This window comes from Schistocerca piceifrons, chromosome 3 (genome assembly GCF_021461385.2).
Source record: "Schistocerca piceifrons isolate TAMUIC-IGC-003096 chromosome 3, iqSchPice1.1, whole genome shotgun sequence".
NCBI lineage: Eukaryota > Metazoa > Arthropoda > Insecta > Orthoptera > Acrididae > Schistocerca > Schistocerca piceifrons.
This window is the reverse complement of record NC_060140.1, coordinates 96,356,554-96,373,291: the sequence shown is the minus strand read 5'-3', so window position 1 is coordinate 96,373,291 and position 16,738 is coordinate 96,356,554.

Below are 16,738 nucleotides of genomic sequence, written 5' to 3'. Positions count from 1 at the left end.
CCATAAGATTTCACACACATCTGAACATTTGCAGACTGACTTGAATTAATACAACAATCCAAGGCAATATATCAACAACCAGTTCCCATGTTTACATGAGATTAGATATGAAGGGCTTATTTCAATAGTGGTACAAGTACGTTTTTGTTCATTTTAAGATACAGAGTCCTAAAGTTAAATGAGCGCTGAAAAATCTGCTGTTGAGATACCAGAAATATTCAAGCATATGGCTTCTTGCTAGAGCTGAACCTTTCTTTCTGTTTGTTTGGATCATTAATGTCAGAAGCACTATAATCAGAAAAGTAGATGTAATGGACTTGTGCCACTATTGAAATAAGCCACGAATTCATGTATTACCTCCTCGGAAACCAATCGTAGACTAGTAGTGAAATATCTCAGCAGTTTGGTGCCTGGCGTCTTAGGGGGCGCTTTCCATTGGTCCACCCATTCCATCAATAAGCACTGACAGTAACTTAAATTTGTCATTAGCATTTTCTGATGATCTGAGTGATACTGAAATTATTGTTATTAAGTTCTCAGTGCACCGGTATACTTGGGAAGGCAGGGGAACCAGATCTGTCATTGACTATATAATAACAGATCAGGAATTCAGGAAGGCTGTGACGGACACACGTGTATTCAGGGGATTCTTTGATGACACTGATCATTATTTAATCTGCAGTGAAATTGGGATTGTGAGGCCGAAAGTGCAGGAGGTCAGGTCCATATGTAGGAGGATAAGAGTGGAGAAACTTCAGGTAAGGAAATCAGGCACAAGTACATAACAGCGATCTCAGAAAGGTACCAGTTAGTTGAATGTAGTCAATTACAGTCATTGGAAAAGGAATGGACAAGGTACAGGGACACAGTACTAGAAGTGGCTAAAGAATGTCTTGGAACAGTAGTGTGTAAAAGTAGGATGAAGCAAACAGCTTCGTGGAATGACACAGTCAAGGCAGCCTGTAAAAGGAAAAAGAAGGCGTATCAAAAATGGCTACATACTAGAACTCAGGTAGACAGAGAAAGTTATGTTGAAGAAAGAAACAAAGCCAAACAGATAATTGCAGCGTCCAAGAAGAAATCTCGGGAAGACTTTGGAAACAGGTTGGAGACTATGGGTCAAGCTGCTGGAAAACCATTCTGGAGTGTAATTAGCAGTCTTCGAAAGGGAGGTAAGAAGGAAATGACAAGTCTTTGGACAGGTCAGGAAAACTGCTGGTGAATACTGTGGATGCCTTGGGCAGATGGAGGGAATATTTTGAAGAGTTGCTCAATGTAGGTGAAAATGCAATCAGTAATGTTTCAGATTTCGAGGTAGAATGGGATAGGAATGATGATGGAAATAGGATCACATTTGAGGAAGTGGAGAAAGTGGTCAATAGATTGCAGTGCAATAAAGCAGCTGGGGTGGATGAAATTAAGTCGGAACTCATCAAATACAGTGGAATGTCAGGTATTAAGTGGCTACACTGTATAATTGAAATGGCATGGGGGTTGGGACAGGTTCCATCAGACTGGACAAAAGCAGTAATCACACCAGTCTTTAAACATGGAAACAGAAAAGATTGTAACAACTACAGAGGTATCTCTTTAATCAGCATTGTGGGTAAAATCTTCTCAGGTATTGTTGAAAGGAAAGTGCGAGTATTAGTTGAGGACCAATTGGATGAAAATCAGTGTGGGTTTAGGCCTCTTAGAGGTTGTCAGGACCAGATCTTTAGCTTACGGCAAATAATGGAGAAGTGTTATGAGTGGAACAGGGAATTGTATCTATGCTTTGTAGATCTAGAAAAGGCATTTGCCCGGTTTCCTAGGAGGAAGTTATTGTCTGTTCTACGAGATTATGGAATAGGAGGCAAACGTTTGCAAGCAATTAAAGGTCTTTACATGGATAGTCAGGCAGCAGTTAGAGTTGACGGTAAATTTTCATGGTTCAGAGTAGTTTCAGGGGTAAGACAAGGCTGCAACCTGTCTCCACTGTTGTTCATATTATATATGGATCATATGTTGAAAACAATAGACTGGCTGGGTGAGCTAAAGATATGTGAACACAAAATAAGCAGTCTTGCATATGCGGATGACTTAGTTGTGATGGCAGATTCGATTGAAAGTTTGCAAAGTAATATTTCAGAGCTAGATCAGAAATGTAAGGACTATGGTATGAAGATTAGCATCTCCAGAACGAAAGTAATGTCAGTGGGAAAGAAATATAAACCGGTTGAGTGTCAAATAGGAGGAACAAAGTTAGAACAGGTGGACGGTTTCAAGTACTTAGGATGCATATTCTCACAGGATGGCAACATAGTGAAAGAACTGGAAGCGAGGTGTAGCAAAGCTAATGCAGTGAGCGCTCAGCTACGATCTACTCTCTTCTGCAAGAAGGAAGTCAGTACCAAAACTAAGTTATCTGTGCACCGTTCAATCTTTCGACCAACTTTGTTGTATGGGAGCGAAAGCTGGGTGGATTCAGGTTACCTTATCAACAAGGTTGAGGTTACGGATATGAAAGTAGCTAGGTTGATTGCAGGTACTAGTAGATGGGAACAATGGCAGGAGGGTGTCCACAATGAGGAAATCAAAGAAAAACTGGGAATGAACTCTATAGATGTAGCAGTCAGGGCGAACAGGCTTAGATGCTGGGGTCATGTTACACGCATGGGAGAAGCAAGGTTACCCAAGAGACTCATGGGTTCAGCAGTAGAGGGTAGGAGGAGTCGGGGCAGACCAAGGAGAAGGTACCTGGATTCGGTTAAGAATGATTTTGAAGTAATAGGCTTAACATCAGAAGAGGCACCAATGTTAACAGTGAATAGGGGGTCATGGAGGAATTTTATAAGGGGGGCTATGCTCCAGACTGAACGCTGAAAGGCATAATCAGTCTTAAATGATGATGATGATGATGATGAGTTCTCAGTGCAAGTAACGTCATCAGCACGTTTGGAGCTGTATATTAATATTTAAACAGTGAATATAAACTACTGGACATTAAAATTGCTACACCAAGAAGAAACGCAGATGATAAACGGGTATTCATTGGACAAATATATTATACTAGAACCGACATGTGATTACATTTGCACGCAATTTGGGTGCATAGATCCTGAGAAATCAGTACCCAGAACAACCACCTCTGGTCGTAATAACGGCCTTGATACGCATGCGCATTAAGTCAAACAGTGCTTGGATGGCGTGTACAGGTACAGCTGCCCATGCAGCTTCAACACGATACCACAGGTCATCAAGAGTAGCGACTGCCGTATTGTGACGAGCCAGTTGCTCGGTCACCATTGACCAGACGTTTTCAATTGGTGAGAGATCTGGAGAATGTGCTGGCCAGGGTAAGAGTCGAAATTTTCTGTATCCAGAAAGGCCCGTACAGGACCTGCAACATGCGGTAATGCATTATCCTGCTGAAATGTAGGGTTTCGCAGGGATCGAATGAAGGGTAGAGCCACGGGTCGTAACACATCTGAAATGTAACGTCCACTGTTCAAAGTTCCGTCAATGCGAATAAAAGCTGACCGAGACATGTAACCAATAGTATCCCATACAACCACGCCGGATGATATGCCAGTATGCCGAAGACGAATACACGCTTCCAATGTATGTTCACCGCGATGTCGCCAAACACGGATGCGACCATCATGATGCTGTGAACAGAACCTGGATTCATCCGAAAAAATGACGTTTTGCCATTCGTGCGCCGAGGTTCGTCGTTGAGTACACCATCGCAGGTGCTCCTGTCTGTGATGGAGCGTCAAGGGTAACCGCAGCCATGGTCTCCGAGCTGATAGTCCACGCTGTTGCAAACGTCGTCGAACTGTTGGTGCAGATGGTTGTTGTCTTGCAAACGTCCCCATCTGTTGACTCAGGGATCGAGATGTGGCTGCACGATCCATGCGAATAAGATGCCTGTTATCTCGACTGCTAGGGATACGAGGCCGTTGGGATCCAGCACGGCATTCCGTATTACCCTCTTGAACCCACGGATTCCATATTCTGCTAACAGTCATTGGATCTCGACCAACGCGAGCAGAAATGTCGCGATACGATAAACCGCAATCGCGATATGCTACAATCCGACCTTTATCAAAGTCGGAAAAGTGATGGTACGCATTTCTCCTCCTTACGCGAGACATCACAACAATGTTACACCAGGCAACGCCGGTCAACTGCTGTTTGTGTATGAGAAATCGGTTGGAAACTTTCCTCATGTCAGCACGTTGTAGGTGTCGCGACCGGCGCCAACCTTGTGTGAATGCTCTGAAAAGCTAATCATTTGCATATCACAGCATCTTCTTCCTGTCGGTTAAATTTCACGTCTGTAGCACGTCATATTCGTGGTGTAGCAATTTTAATGGCCAGTAGTGTAAATAAATAACAGATCTGGTGGTTGCGCCCAGCGTGGTAGGTGAATCCCCACTGTCTGTCTACTCCAGTAAGGTACTGCTCTTGCCCGCCCACACGTTCTCACGCTACTTGATCATCTCGTGCATCCTTCGATCAGAATGCCTTGTGATCCTACCTACTCACTAGCTCCCCGTAACAAAATCTTCCTATACTGTGCATTAAGATAGCAACAAAAATGTAATAGAAGTGGACAGTGATGTTGCATAAACGTCACACTACTTTTGAAACATAGGCTTGTGCGTTCGAAAAGAAAAGGACGCTGAGGAAGGCAAAAAAGGAAATACAGGTAGCTTTTGAGGTGCTCTGCTGGGGTAGAATGTTGGCGATACCATAGATCGGACAATCTGAAAGAAACAAGTGCTGAGAAGAAAGTTCAAATGTGTGTGAAATCTTATGGGACTTAACTGCTAAGGACATCAGTCCCTAAGCTTACACACTACTTAACCTAAATTATCATAAGGACAAACACACACACCCATGCCCGAGGGAGGACTCGAACCTCCGCCGGGACCAGCCGGACAGTGCATGACTGCAGCGCCTGAGACCGCTCGGCTAATCCGGCGGCCCTGAGAAGAAAGTCGTAGGAGGAATAACTACCTTAACTACCTGCTTCGTCATTCATGTCAGTTGAGAACTCTGATCGAAACTATGATAGAGGGCTGAAGACAGCGAAGAGGAACCGAGACAGGATCATATTAAATCTGACATAGTCTTTCACAAGGGGGTGGGGGGTGGGTGGAGGGGGGGGGGGCTGGCGGGGCATTTACCCCTTCCCTCCCCAGACATCTGGAGTGCAGATTTAGTGCTCATTACAGAATACTCATACACTTCAGTTTCCTCGGATATTATAAGCTATTCGTGCTACCTGCAAAATTTAGTTCCGTGGAATGACACGCCTCGAAATTAACTCACTTACATTGAAAAAATGCCAATTTTAGAGTCTTGTCTCCTCCCCCTTCCTGGATAAATTTCTGTGGGTGCCCAACATGGCAGAAGATACGGAAACATCAATGGCAGACGGTGTAAGAGCGAGCCCATGACGTTTCAGAATAAGGAGAAAAAGAAGTCGATTAATGGAAGATAATACTCATAACACTGGCCTGGTGAGTAAGTTCGTAGCGTCTCTCCAGAAGTTTAATAAACAATAAACACAACGGATACATATAACAAAGACATTAGTCATCAATAATACATTCTCTTTCACAATTCACAACAGTCTGCCAACGCTGGGATAACTCTTCAATTCTGCAACTGTAGGAATGGCGTGGTTTTGAGGCGAGGAACTCGTCAAGCCATGTTTGGAGCGTATATTCATCTGGAAAGGAAGTTCCTTCAAAGTTATTCGACAAAGAATGGAAAAGGTGAAAATCTGGGCACCCAAAAAGTGGGTGTGCAATGACTTCCAAACCCAACTCCTGTACAATGTTTTTTGATGGTCTATCAGAGTGTTTAAATTTTTAGACAACATATTTGTGTGAATAGCGATTTACTTGTAATCAATTATTCAAATGACAGTCACAATCGCATTATTTATTTTGCTGGCAACCGGTTTCAACACGCGATGGGGTCATCTTCAGGGCAATTTACACCACTTGGTCACTCGCTGGAGTCGTCACCCTGCCTGTGCTCGGTTGGTGACTATGCAGAGTCACCAACTTGACTTCATATTTGACAGAGAAAAAAGCGCAATCTGTCCCACGTGAAAGATTTAGGCCATAACTATGACAGTACTCAGTAGCGACCATAGCATTTAAACTTGCAAGCGCACCGGTTGTCGCTCGTTCCGTCCGTCTGCAGCCGCTTAAAACCCGAGCGCGAATTGTACTGAGGTGACAGAAGTCATGGGATAGCGATATGCATATAGACAGATGGCCGTAGTAACACGTACACGAGATATAAAAGGGCAGTGCATTGATGCAGCTGTCATTTGTAATCAGGTGAGTCATGTGAAAAGGTCTCCGACGTGATTATAGGCGCACGACGGAAATTAACAGGCTTTGAACGCGGAGTGGTAGTCGCAGCTAGACGCTGAAATCGTTGTAAGTAAGCTGTTTAGGTTTTTATGTTGGTAACGCCACGTAGCGCTCTATATGAAAATCACTGACTGTGCTGTGTGAAGTCTGCGGCTGGTTTGCATTGTTGGAATATTTGCTATTGTAGTGTTGGGCAGTTGGATGTGAACAGCGCGTAGCGTTGCGCAGTTGGAGGTGAGCCGCCAGCAGTGGTGGATGTGGGGAGAAAGATAGCAAAATTCTGAGAGCGGACGATCTGGACGTGTTTCCATCGGAAAGAGTAAATTTGTAATATTGGATATCATGAACATATATATATATATATATATATGTTGACTTTTGAACATTATTAAGGTAAATACATTGTTTGTTCTCTATCAAAATCTTTCATTTGCTAACTATGCCTATCAGTAGTTAGTGCCTTCAGTAGTTAGAATCTTTTATTTAGCTGGCAGTATTGACGCTCGCTGTATTGCAGTAGTTCGAGTAACGAAGACAACATTCGATTAGAACTACTGATGGCCTTGGGAGAGCCAGCCCTGACAAAACTCTACCATCTGGTGAGCAAGGTGTATGAGACAGGCGAAATACCCTCAGGCTTCAAGAAGAATATAATAATTCCAATCCCAAAGAAAGCAGATGTTGACATATGTGAAAATTACCGAACTATCAGTTTAATAAGCCACAGCTGCAAAATACTAACACAAATTCTTTGCACACGAATGGAAAAATTGGTAGAAGCCGACCTTGGGGAAGATCAGTTTGGATTCGGTAGAAATGTTGGAACACGTGAGGCAATATTGACACTACGACTTATCTTAGAAAATAGATTAAGGAAAGGCAAACCCACGTTTCTAGCATTTGTAGACTTAGAGAAAGCTTTTTACAATGTTGACTAGAATACTCTCTTTCAAATTCTGAAGGTGGCATGGGTAAAATACAGGGAGCGAAAGCCTATTTACAATTTGTGCAGAAACCAGATAGAAGTTATAAGAGCCGAGGGGCATGAAAGGGAAGCAGTGCTTGGGATGGGAGTGAGACAGGGTGTAGCCTATCTCCGATATTATTCAATCTGTATATTTAGCAAGCAGTAAAGGAAACAAAAGAAAAATTTGGAGTAGGAATTAAAATCCATGGAGAAGAAATTAAAACTTTGAGGTTCGCCAGTGACATTGTAATTCTGTCAGAGACAGCAAAGGACCTGGAAGAGCAGCTGAATGGAATGGACAGTGTCTTGAAAGGAGGATATAAGATGAACATCAACAAAAGCAAATCGAGGATAATGGAATGTAGTCGAATTAAGTCTGGTGATGCTGAGGGTATTAGATTGGGAAATGAGACGCTTAAAGTAGTAAATGAGTTTTGCTATTTGTGGAGCAAAATAACTGATGATGGTCGAAGTAGAGAGGATATGACAGTGGCAAGGAAGTCGTTTCTGAAGAAGAGAAATTTGTTAACATCGAGTATAGATTTAAGTGTCAGGAAGTCATTTCTGAAAGTATTTGTATGGAGTGTGGCCATGTATGGATGTGAAACGTGGACGATAAATAGTTATACAAGAAGAGAATAGAAGCTTTCGAAATGTGGTGCTACAGAAGAATGCTGAAGATTACATGGATAGATCACATAACTAACGAGGAGGTATTGAATAGAATTGGAGAGAAGAGAAATTTGTGGCACAACTTGACTAGAAGAAGGGATCGGTTGGTAGGACATATTCTGAGGCATCAAGGGATCACCAATTTAGTATTGGAGGGCAGCGCGGAGGGTAAAAATCATAGAGGGAGACCAAGAGATGAATACACTAAGCAGATTCAGAAGGATGTAGGTTGCAGTAGGTACTGGGAGATGAAGAAGCTTGCGCAGGATAGAGTAGCATGGAGAGCTGCATCAAACCAGTCTCTGGACTGAAGACCACAACAGAACAGCCTACGAAAATATTGTAAAAATATACTCAAGCGCCAAAGAAACTGGTATAGACAAGCGTATTCAAATACAGAGATATGCAAACAGGCAGAATACGGCTCTGGGGTCGACAACGCCTATACAAGACAACAAGTGTCTGGCGCAGTTTTAGATCGTTTACTGCTACTACAATGACAGGTTATCAAGGAGTAAGTGAGTTTGAAAGTGGTGATGGGAATATCAGGAGTACGGTAAAACATCAATTCTCCGACATCACTGCGGCCGGAGAAAGATCCTGTAAGAACGGGACGAACGACGACTGAAGAGAGTCGTAGAATGTGACAGAAGTGCAACCCTTCCGCAAATTGCTGCCGATTTCAATGCTGGACCATCAACAAGTGTCAGCGTATGAACAATTCATCGATATGGGCTTTCGTAGCCCAATGCTCACTCGTGTACCCCTGATGACTGCACGATACAAACCTTTACGCCTCGCATGGGCCCGCCAACACCGACATTGGACTGTTGATGACTGGAAACATGTCGCCTGGTCGAACGGGTCTCGTTTAAAATTGTGTCGAGCGTATGGAGACAACCTCATGAATCCATGGACTCTGCTTGTCAGCATGGTGTAACACGTATGCTTTGCCGGCGATGGGCGAGGCATGACAGAATCTCTGACCAGAGAGTAGTTTATTGTTAGTTGTTGCTTGTCGCGAGTCTGCGCTTGTCTGCGCGAGTCGACAGTAGTAGTCGGTCGGCTTTAGTAGCGAGTGGACAGTAGTAGTCTGCGGGAGTCGGCATGCGTCGGCTGTGTGCTCTGGTCGCGACTCTGGTCAGGACTCTGGAGGGTGAGTACTGTTGTAGAAGGTAAAGAAGCAGCCTTGCGCATATTTAGTAATGTATGTTAATTGTAATTTAATTTGTTCAGAAAAAATGCCCCAATAATAATTTTTATAATATAAAGTAACTCTTTTAAAGAAAAGCATTCATTTCAATTTCCAATGCATTATCATTGCTTCGAAGAATCAAAAAAAAAAAAAAAAAAAAAAAAAATATACGTCAGCATTGCACGAAGCTGTGTCGAAGAATGTATAATTAAGAACAGATATAATTGCAGTTTTTATTGAGGTAAGAATTTTTGCTTTTTTTTTTTACTTAGAATACAGGGCCGAAGGTCAGCGCTGCTGTCCTTATAAAATTTACCAGATATTATAATTTCTGTTGGGAGGTTACATTTGGTTCATGGTTCATTATTTAATTAATATTATTGTGTGGTTCATGGTCAATTTTCATTCCTTAATTTTTGTGGGGAGGTTACAATGGGACTGTTCAAGCTGGTGGAGGCTCTGTAGGGGGTGTGCAGTGTGAGTGATATGGAACCCCTGATACATCTAGACATGACTCTGACAGGTGCCACGTACGTAAGTATCCTGCCTGATCACCTGCATCCATTCATGTCCATTGTGCATTCCGACGGACTTGGGCACTTCTAGCAGGACAATGCGACACCCCACACGTCCGGAATTGTTACAGAGTGGCTCCAGGAAACTCTTCTGAGTTTAAACACTTCCACTGGTCAGCAATTTTCCCACACATGAACATTATTGAGCATATCTGGGATGCCTTACAACATTCTGTTCAGAAGAGATCTCACCTCCTCGCACTCTTACGGATTTATGGACGGCCCTGCAGGATTTATGGTGTCAGTTTCCTCCAGCAGTACTTCAGATATTAGTGGAGTCCATGCCACGTCATGTTGCGGCATTTCTGCGTGCTCGCGAGGGCCTTACATTAGATTAGGCAGGTGTACTAGTTTCTTTGGCTCTTCAGTATAATATTGATGTCTATGTGCGTGAGGTCGGCATATTACATATTCAAATAGTTACCCGCTTTTCATGCACAGTAACGTATGTTGACGAACAAAAGTTCCAAAAGCGTTCGTCAGACGTCAGTGCCTCCTCTTCCCCAGGGCTCTGTTTGTCATTCCGCTGCACAGTATTTGGCGCTCGGGCTATAGGCGGCTACAGTGGATGACAAACAACCGCTGCGTCCCGGAGTTTAAAAGCTGTACGTTCAGAAGGTCATAAATGCGCGCTGGAAAAATTATGGTCCAAATTTTCATGCGGGATGGATTTTTGGGACTGTTATCTTGCAGGTACGCTTCTGTCACCATAAAATATGAGATGACGTTGGTGATGGTTCCCTGTAAGACACGATGTGAAAAACGATGAATACACTAAGGCTGTGGCAGAGAAAGTTAATAGAAGACAGAATTGTTGGGGAGGTTTTGGTGAAGTGCCGCACATTTGCAAACGAAATCGTACGCAAGGGGCTAATGTAAGCAAGTTTAGACCACTCCTTCAATGTTTGGAGTTCTTGTCGATTAGGCACGATGACGCACACTGAACGTATTCGCAAACCCAACTGTTCGATACAGCCCATATGAAAGTGTAACAGAGATGATTTGGAAGCAAGACGACAGTCTTCCTGCGAAATACTGTTGGGTAAATTGTGTGAAATGGTATTCGGGGAAGACGGTGAGACAGTCGTGTTGACAGTGTGAGATATGTCGCTTAGGGATTTCGAGAATGCGATAAGTGGGATTAGGGCGCGTGCACAAAGCTTCATAGACTGGCATTTCCCCTCGTCAGTACTCCACTGGAATAGTGCAGAAAACCATTAGGCACTGTGATGTGACCTGCGGATTATAGAAGGCATTTGACTTTTCTAGGTACAAACAAGGGGAAGAATAAAGGACAATGAAACAAGCAAATAATCCCTATAGACTTCGGTTCGGAAACCATCGCTTTCCCGGATGCAACCTACGCACAAGAGCAGTCATGGAAGTGTGCGCGGTTTTGTTATAAGTGTTTCAATATTTTTGTGCACGCCCTGTATGCCCTAGGTACCAGATCCCACAGTCAACAGCGAACGCAGTGTACACTATATCGTTTGAAGCGACTACCGTGGCTCGACATAACATTTTTAAATGAAAAAGTGGCACACGTCCACTTCATTGGGAGGCTGCACGATTGTATCACGATGCTTACCCTCAGGGAAGACGACCAGACGGAAGTTTGTTCACCAGGTCCCGTCAGCGCTTGCAGGAAACTGGTTCATTTACCTGAAACGATTTCTTCGCACGTGCATTGTGATATTCAAATGAAGTTTTCTCAATAAACACAGCGAAGAATACAGAGCTTCGAGCAATTTAAAAGTTGCGACGAGAAAGCACGTTCCAATGACGACGGCGTAAAATTTCTTTTAAAAGCACTGAGTAGTGCAGAACACTTGACTAATCTGGAATTTAGATTTTCATCTACCTTGGAACCGCCATCATCTAAAATAATCCTTTCTGGGACTGTTTCAAAACAGTGAGAATATAGGTTGACATCATTGTTCGATGATGCGTGGCCGATCAGTCGAGAACAATTCTTACGCATGAAATTACGTAAGGTAAAAGAAATTATCGGTCAATCAAAAATCATGTATATTCTATCCTCTGTTAACCAAGAATTAAGAAAGGACACGAATAGTGTTCGGTCGTTTTATCATCGAGCATTCTGTCTACAGTGCCTCTCACTCAGTCTCTGAAAAGTGCTTAAAACGCTACAAAAATCACTTTCGTGGCAAGGAGATGAGCAAGGTGTACATTCAGAAAATAATTAATACAACTATAGGCAATTAATAACGTAATTATTACCCAAAAATTTATGGGTTACGCAACTTACATCCCATCTCGAAGAGCACACATGCTGAAAGGTAAAAATGTACAAATAAGGCAGATGATCAGTATCTTCATATGTTCACTGCGATATAAAATAAGCGTTTAACAGAATTCCAGAAGCTCCGTTGTGAACTCTCACTTATATTTCTAATAATGCAACAATATTTAATGCAATTGATCGCCGTGCTCTTCTGAGAACACGAGTTTGATAGAAATAATATCATTTAATTTACTTTGCACAGACTTAGTGTCGGTGTCTGCAAACCAACACCAAGTTATAAAAGAATGACCAGAGGAATGGAAAAGTTTTTATTGATTGAATAAGCTAAGAATGCCCACTATTTCCTTATCCTATTGAGTCCACAGCAGAAGGGAGAAAGAAATGAATGTAGGAAAATAACTGCAGGAAGAATGTTTGGGGAGAGAATAAGGATCGAACGATATTTAGCGATTGTTGGTGTACGATAGAGAACAACTAGTCGACAGGCAGCGATTATGGAAGCTCTGGAAGTTCAGCCTTTGGCTGTAGCGAGGTGTAGGAAGGTTGGATAGTCTGTAAAACTTACGTTTCAGTCTTTGGGAAGCAAAGCGCGGGATCTTTCCCATTACGTAGAAGGGAGGTTTGACCGGCAACTTTAAACCGGGGAATTTCTGAGCTGATGATTGGTTGGGAGCCGCCCCCACCATGAGCGGTCAGACGAGCAGAACCGTAGTGTGGGTGCGAGTCGGGACTGCTGCTGAAGACTTGGACGAGAGAGATGGGTCGAGCCATGCTCGATTTGAGTGTGGGAAATGTGCTGTATTTATGATTAACGGTTTCACATTAGGTGAACAAACTTTTTTTTGCAGCTAGATGTAAAGTAATATTAATATTTTGGGGGAACGAAATTTACTTAGGTAGGCAATGTACAATAGTAGGTGATGTAAAATTGTTTGTTTCCTGTGTGATAGTAATTTGCAACTTTGGGGATTTATAACAATTTCGCGGTGAATAATTTAATCCAATTTGTTTGAGCAAGCAAGTTACTTAGGAAAAATGAAATATTAAAGTGCGTGTGGCAATTTATTTAGTTTTTCACTTGGCACATATCACGTGAGGCTGATCAAGAATAACTAGTGGATGCACGAGTGCTAGGGACCTATAGCATGTAAGTAGCAAGTGTGCTGTTACATGAAATTTGCGTGTGAAATTAAGTACTGTTATAAATTTTCAATTTTCTTACATATCTGCAATCTTGAAAGATTTAGTAATGTGGATCCTTTATTAAGGACACGTGAAAGCGTGTGTCGAATTGTAGCAAACCAAGTGAAGATAATGCATGCTTATTCATGTTAATTGGAATGTAGAGTCACGTGGGGAGATTTTCTAAATAATTAAAATTGCAAAGCGGGGGAAGACATTAGTAAACTGATAAGCCATGAATTTTGGCTGCAACAAAGTAAGTAGTTCATCTTGAGTGTGTGTATTTTGTATGTGTAATTTTGGAAGGGTTTTCAAATTTCAGTGGGTGAATTTGTGTCGGGAGTAGGCACCAGTACAATAGTGCCTATTAAAGCGAATGATCAAATTGGTTATTATATGTAATAATTTTGGTTTTCGGTGGGATAATTTTGAGTAGAGATAGTTACTGGTAACGGCTCGATCCTTACGTTTCTCCTGTGCATATGTTGGTGCAATAAATGTGTGTGCATGTTGATTAATGGATACAGTTGTGGAATATCCTCTTCTTCTGATCCAAAAGTGGACACTTGTGGTAATAAGAGATACCATTCTTTAGGAGACCATAGTTTTAGTAAAAAGTCAGATGCGTTAACGTTACATGAAATGATTAATGATAAACCAATTTGTTCTATAAAAATTCAAATTTGAGTCGGAACATTCTTTCTCTAAGAAAGTTAAAAAAAAATTTATTTAATAATTTTACTAAATGTTTGAATGTCAATCATTGGACCAAGCAGAATTGACATAACTTTCAAGTTAGTGTATTTATGCAAAGGTCCCGCAAATAAATCCGTTGCGCGTAGTGTTAAACTGAAGCAGTAGGGGGTACCTTACCAATTAAATGCTATCTGTGAGTGCAAGAAAAGAGTTCGTTGTTCTCCTTCTAAAATAAAAGGAATATTCTACAGAATATACATAATAATTAACCGTCCTTATTTTACCGATAGGGTAGCTTTTTAAATATCACTTTACAAAAAATAATACTTCAAATCCAACATGCAATATGCACGTAGGCCAAAAACGGCATGGACACCACGAATGCAGGAGGTTGTATTATGACAAGTGAGTGTAATGTGGTGCATGTGTGCCACATGGATTGCTGCGGCAGCAGGCGCTTCACTCTCCACCATATGGAGAGCTTTACATGAGGGACAGTTGTACTCACAACACGTACAAAGTATGCAAACCCTGGCTGCACCTGACTTTCCAGCCCGAGCTGCCTTCTGTCAGCAGAGCCTTACACAATGTGTAAATGATGCACAGTTCCTTGTGCTCGTGCTACTCACACATGATGCTTAATTCACCCAAGACAGTGTTACGAACATGCGCAACACACGCGCGTGGACTTCAGATAGCTCCTGTGTGTGATAGGACGTACTATGGGGCCCCTTATTTGAAGTATTCAGTACCACGCCTTTGCGCATTATACAATGCACATTTCACAGTACAGCAAACGTTAAAATACAACTTTTGGTGCTCTCTATCGTATCAAGTCACATTTTACACGAGCTATATTAAACGTAACACAGCCATTTAGTCAACTACAGCTCATTTAAATACAGTTAGCATGAATCTTTAATTACTGGACAAGTATCTCATTGTGATCATCAGTTTTACGAAATTTACAGAAAAACTAATTATTTCACTTCAGTAACTATCACACAATAATCACGTAGAAAGGACGGTGTTAAATAACCAGTTCAGTTATTAAAATGGAAATTAATTGTCAAAATTCAGTTATAAAACGTGAGACTTAATGTTTTGTGTACATTTATGGCTAACTGATGCACTGAAAGCTACGTTCACTGTGAAGAGATTATGTTTCTATAAAAACGCAAATCAGACTCATTGTAATTAATTCTGTAATTACGACTTTCTGTCGTAAACAAACTATTATTTCGATCATTTGGTCAAAACGAGACTATTATGTAAACTTTGAACAGCAAAATTAGATTTCCGCATTCGATTTCCGCATAAAGTACTCCAAAATACGTTGGCATCGAACTTCCCGTTGTAATTAATGAGATATTAATTATTTTGTATGAAGTATTGTTAGTCACACTTCTCAAGCAGAATTTCGACATTACATTTGAAAAGTAATTTCAGGAATCACATTTTTTGCAACCAGTCACTTATTATCTTCAAAATTGTAATTGTAATGTTTCGTGAAGCAGCCGAATTTGATTGTAACTCAATTAATGTGACTTTGTTCAACAATACTTTCAAAAACTTGCTAAGAAACTGTATAAGCACTGAACCTAAAAGCTTGGCAATGGTAGTAGAGTGGCAATTGTTTTCTGAAGGTTGAAGTACATGATCTGTAAAGTCAGTTTCTTCGAGCTGTGCAGTGTAAGAATATTCCGGAACAATATAAATATTAACATGAGATGCAAAATGTGTTATTTAATATTATCGGCTTTTCACATTGCCTCCTGGGATTCCTGAAGTGAATCAATTAATGATGTGCATCTCAATTAACACTGGATTGGTGGAGAAAAGTCAACGAAAGTAACAAGGTAAGTACACGCTCCAAACATTTCACTTAACATAACACAGATTCGTAATCTACGAGTATATTACTCGAACATTTATAGCTAGAACCTGGTAGAGAGAGTATGTTAGACGTGCTACGAGTGTAACGGCACATTAACAGAGACTTCGTTAACGTTTGGACAGCTGTCGTTGGTGATCGTTTGACGCTGCCTAACCGATATTGGTCGTGTGTACCTACGTTTTATGCAACACAAGCTGAGCGACTATATGGATGATGTTCCTTATGTGAAACGATGCGTTAAGATGGCGTACCGGCACACTTTCATGTGATTGCTCGGGAATACACAGCACCAATCTTCGACTAGTGTACCGGTCATGACTCGCCAGTACCATGATCTCCTAGGTCCTCCGACTTGAATCTGTTGGACTTTTTGGTGTCGAGAAATTTAAAAGCTCTGGAGTATTCCTAAAATGTTGGTGGTGTCAGTGAACTCCAGGAACGCTATGTGGATGGCTGTCAATTATTTTCGGAACATGCCTCTGATTTTTGAACGAAGAGGAGGTCATTAGAGAAAAAGCACATGCTCGGATTAGGGAAGGTTGGAGAAGGAAAGCGGCCGTGCCCTTTCGAAGGGACCGTCCCGCCGTTCGCCTGAAGCGGTTTAGAGAAATTACGGAAGATCTACATCGGGATGCCTGGCCGCGAGTTTGAACCGTCTTCCTCCGGAATGAGAGTGCAGTTTGCTGACCACCGCACCATCTCGCTCGGTACACTTTTGAACGGGTACGGGGGTCGAAGAAGTGATGCTGAGGCATACCTCCACACGAACTGTGGCCACGTGGAACACTTGTCGTATTGCGTTTTTCTTCAAGAATGTGTCTGCAGTTTGGATCCCAAAGCACTCTGTTATAATGTTTTCATGTAATCATGCGTAATACGTCGTATCGGAGAAACTGTCGGTTTCC